This window comes from Arachis duranensis, chromosome 3, assembly GCF_000817695.3.
Source record: "Arachis duranensis cultivar V14167 chromosome 3, aradu.V14167.gnm2.J7QH, whole genome shotgun sequence".
Lineage (NCBI taxonomy): Eukaryota > Viridiplantae > Streptophyta > Magnoliopsida > Fabales > Fabaceae > Arachis > Arachis duranensis.
This window is the reverse complement of record NC_029774.3, coordinates 130,991,544-130,997,010: the sequence shown is the minus strand read 5'-3', so window position 1 is coordinate 130,997,010 and position 5,467 is coordinate 130,991,544.

Below are 5,467 nucleotides of genomic sequence, written 5' to 3'. Positions count from 1 at the left end.
CCCGTAACTATTTGGAGGTGACACGTGATAGGGTTACTTGATATGTTAGCGACAATCTTTTGTCATATGGTAGTAAGAGTCGATTCATCATTTTTTTTAATAGGTGAGACCTGATTAAGGTTTAAGAATGATTAAGATGCGTTATGTCTTACGGGTCGGACGGAGTATTTACCCTTTAATTATTTATGTAACATTAGATAATGATATCAACCTGTATACTAAAACCAGCTATCAAAATTAGTTATTAATATAAAATATATATTAAATATAAAATACATATTAAAAATGAATTAAACAACACATATATTTATACATAAATATATGATAATTGATTTTAATTACTAATTTTAGTGTATAAATATTATTTTTGTATTGATTTTTAACGAATATCTAATTTAATTTCTTTCTATTTTTAATGATTATTTGCTTTTTAAAAATATCGATATTTTTCAATACACATTTAAGCGACCAGAAATTTTATACTATTTTCAAAAATAAAAAAGTCTAGGGAATAACAATTTTTGTATTTTTTATCCAGCAGTTAATCATAAAAAAAAATAAGTGATCTCCTACTATTGAATGTAATCTCACACTATTAAAAACATTATTAATGACCAATTGATAATTATAAAACTTCAAAATTAATGGCTCTCTAGCACTCTTCTTCAAAAATATATATTATTCAAAACTAAGTGAACTTAACTCAATTTCAGAAACTAAATTGAAAATAAAAAAAAGTTGTCAGCATAATAAGAAAGGTTAGGAATATATAGCCATAAATTATATACATACGAAATGAATGAGTAATTGTATGTATGTGTATAGAAGTGGAGTAATGTGATGTAGACACATACATCCTTCATTAAGTGCACGTTTCTATCACAAATTCCATTATGAGTAAAACTAAGTGCTCTCTTTTGAACTTAATATTCATGCACTTCGATAGTTAGTGTCCCGTGAGATATACATGCTTGATTATAACTGATATGGAAAGTCATGTAAGAAAAGAAGTAATAATGTAGCTTCATAAATAATGATAAAGTTTTGAAGGATCCATTTCTGCTTAGCTTTCACACTTTGACTCCTGCTTTCCATTCGTTTTCATATGTTGTTTACATTATTTCCTTCTTCTTTTTTTAGAAACATTCCTACGGGGAAAAAGTAATCACAACTTTTGTGTCTAGCTAGATACAGCAATTTTATTCAATAAATATAATCTAACAAAAAGAAAATACCGAAGAAGTAAAAAGTGACTTGTATGTCATTAATAAAACCAGAACTAGTATTTGATTTGTACATTATAGAGCTTATTATTATAATAAATGGATTTCTAGCTAGGTCATTTCATTCAGCCATAATGTTCAGTTATGTTCAATTATGACTTTTGAATTTTGATATATCATAATAAATTAAGTTGAGGGATTATTTATCGGTAATGTTAGAGAATAAAAAAAAAGTCAAAACTTATTTTATTTAGCATTCATTAATTGTCGTAACAATTAATAAATATTAAATAAGGTAAGTTACGGGTGTTTTGGCTAATTTTTTTTTGTTTTAAAATATTTTCGATACATAGATATATTTGCATCAAAACTAAGTCATAGTAAATGTATCAATGATGTGCTATTTCAATTATTAGGGTTTAGGGTGTAGTTTATACAAAGAAACATGTATTGATTATGTTATTCTCATCATATTGCTTGACTGATATAGCTAATATAATATGATTTTAAAAGGTAATCTGTTTGCGAATTGAGGTATATATTATAAATGAGAATTTAGATTTATACGGTGAGGAAGTTAATAAAATAATAAAGTAAAGGGTTAATTACTATTAATTTTATAATTTTTATGAAATATATGTCTTATTATTTTAATTTAAAAGTAATTAATTTTTTACTTTATTATTTTATTAATTTTTTTACTTTAAAAAATTATGATCCTATAAATGAAAAGAATGAAATAGAATAATAAGTAAATAGCTAATATATTTTTATTCAAGTAAAGTTCAAGATAAGTTCCAAGTAAAATCAGACCATATATTTAATATATGTCGGTCACATAATTTTAATTAAGTAAAAGATTGTGTTTTAGCTAATAGCTAGTAGTTATAACTTTTTATTGAGGGGTAAATTATTAATCCAACATCATAACCAAAGTCATTATGAGAAAATAAAGAAGTGCGTGCATAGCTAATAGCCATGGGAGTTGCCTAGGATCTGATCTTGATAAGAACGCTTAGCTTGTTCAAAAATAATCATGGACAGATCGGAGTACAATATAATGATGACTTAAATATGGCTATGGCAATACCAACGAAATATTTGGCATGCTCCCTAGAAATATGCTTCAACATGAAATCTAAGGTAATAATTAATAAAAATGACCATGGATCTAACTTCCCAAAAACATTAACAAAAATATATTAAACAAAATATATAAATATATATAGGGATTGATTTTGTTATAAAATCACTCATCTCAAAAATTTAAATTGAGAAAAAAAAATTGTTTAGATTTGAATTTGTTTAATTTTTTGCATAAGTCTTTTTTTTTTAATTTATCTTATGCTATTAGATCAAATTCTTGACTTTTCGAATACAGAGATCTGATACCATATCGTAAAACTACTTAAAATTGTTTGAAAAGTAGCAAAAACTTTTTTTTTAACATTTAGATTATAAAAAGTTACATTAAGCATGTTTAATACCACTCCTGAGAAATGTTTTTAACTTCTTGAAAAATTAACGGAGAGCTTTTGAAGAAATAAAAAAATGACTTTTTTCTTTTCAGAAGTTATTTTATCATTTCTATTAAAAAAATTGACTTTAAAATAAAAGAGAACATTGTGCTACTTTCATTCTTGGCTTGATGAAATAATTTTTTCTGTTTCTAATGAAAATATTAGCACTTCACCACTATTTTTCACTCAATGTTCTATCTGCTAAAAGTATTAGCTTTTCACCACCATTTTTACACAATATTCCATTTACGAACCACCTGCTGCATGTATGTGTTCCTTTCAGAATTTTTTTTATCATTTTACTACTTTATTTTTATTATTAAATTTGTATTTAATATTATGTGTGACATAAAATCTTAGTGTTTAAATTATGTAAAATCAATATTAAATATTAAAAGATATTTGTTATCATCGTTATTTTAATATCCATTCTCTTTGTGTAAAAAAATTGTATTTTTTGAGTCATTTATTCAAATGTTACAACTTTAAAATAAGTATTTCTATAACTAAAAATTCAAATATAAAATAACTTATTTATAATATGCTATTAATAAAAGTCCTTATATTTTAAACTCATTTTCCAAAAAACTTATTTAAAAAATTTATTTAAATTAAATCTTATTCTAAAAATTTAAATCGATAAAAAAATAATATTAATAATTATATCTCTAACTTATTTTTTTATATGTATACAGTATTTTGAAAATATTTGGCATGGCCATTGAGACACTAATGACACTATGATTGGTTGACAAACATGTTTCAATAATCAATATCTTGGGATATATATAGTTGCAAACAAAATTACTGAAATAACTACAAATTTTTGTGATGTCTTTAAAGTAGTGTGCCGCATATGATCGGTCCTCGTCTCCTGTCATGCATTATACTTCTGCACGCATATATATGATATTTTTCTTTTCTTTAATTTATATCATCATTATTTGTTAACAAGCATATACACCATAAACTTCTCAAGAACATGCATATCAGCATATGTACTTATTGAAAATTTTTAAATGTTTTTGAAACACTGACATTTCAATAATTTTGAAATTCTTTCCTTATTATAAGTTTTTTTTTTTTTTTTTAAGAGCCAATGAAGATTCGAAAACAAAGACAAGTGCAGTTGCATAAAATTGGGTCCATTATTTTTGCCAGCACCCCCATTATTATTCCACACCCACAATCCCATGACAGTTACGTACCAAAGTATACCTAGCTGCTAGTACTGTCCCGCAACAAGCATGATTATTGCTTACAATAAACAAAAAAATATAATTATAACTCAATATTTTATAAATCAAATTCGACTATATATACAAAATAACTATTTTTTATCATATAAACATACATTTAATTAATTTTGTTGTTCATAATCTAGCTAGATAGATTTTCCCTTCTTCTTTTTGGGAGGTTTAATTGAAATAAGAAAGCAAAACTTGCATTGCTTTTCGAGTGATGAATCTTGATATATAATACTAGTATATAGAAAAGGCCTAGGGGCTAGCAGTTTTATTGAATTTTGGTCAGTATGTAATCAGCAGAGAAAGATGAGCTATTGAATGAAATCTCACACTAATCTCACACCATCAAATCATCATTGATAGCTAACAATCACAAAAATTACTGGCCCCTAACATTGCTCTAGTATATATAACTAGGGAGAAAATAATAATGAATGTTCCAATTTGCAGTGCACAACTAACACTACTACGTGTTGAAACTAGAAAGGATTCACATATTTGGTCCCCTACCCAATGCAATATATATGATGCAGTGCACGAACTTCATTATGATCATGTGCTTTAAACAGCTGCTTTTGCTTTTGCTAGAATAATGTCAACTAAAAATATATTTTTTTAAAAATAAAAAGATTCGAATCTGCGATCTCTAGATTAATATAAAAAAATATGTCATTTAAGTTATAACTTATAACTCGTTAATAAAAAAATTATTCTTTCTTTTATATATTTTTTTAATTATATTGATTTTAGAGATTATATATGTTATAGAGAAATAGTTAAGAATAGCTAGAAAAATAACATGCAGAGAACTCAACTAAGAGGTTGGATTAGATAGAGTTCAATAGCTAGAAAAAAAACGAAATTTTGAGGAAATTAACTATTAAAATGAAATTTAAATATATATAGGTTGAAGATAGATAAATTCAAATAAAACACATATATAACAGTTTGATGCACAAGTTGGGCGAGCGTGTCGTATCCAAGGAGGCTCAACTTTAAAAATTGTTTAAACAAAGTCTTAATTTTTTGGAAAAGTATATAAGGAGACAATGAAAATAATGAACAATGTGAATAATAGAATAAAAAAGAAAATTAAAATTAATTAATTTAATTAATTTTTAATTATTTTAGATTTTAAATTTTTTAAAAAATAAGGATTTGCAAATGTGCAGACTTGCAGTTATACCCAATATTATGCTAATTTCCTTCTTCTAAGGTGTAGTATATTTTTTATTTTATTAGACCAATTTTAGAACTTCTTATTCACGTTGTTTACAAAAATCATTATCTACCTAACAAAATTCTAATTTTTTTTAAAGAAATTAATTCAATAATTTGGTCTCTCCCTTCTCCTACTCTTTTTTGGTTAAAAAATTGTATTTTGGCCAGGGTAATTCTTGAAGAAAAAAAATATTTATGAAATTCTCTACAATATATAATAAATATAGACACATTATATTTAGATTAATTTTTATGA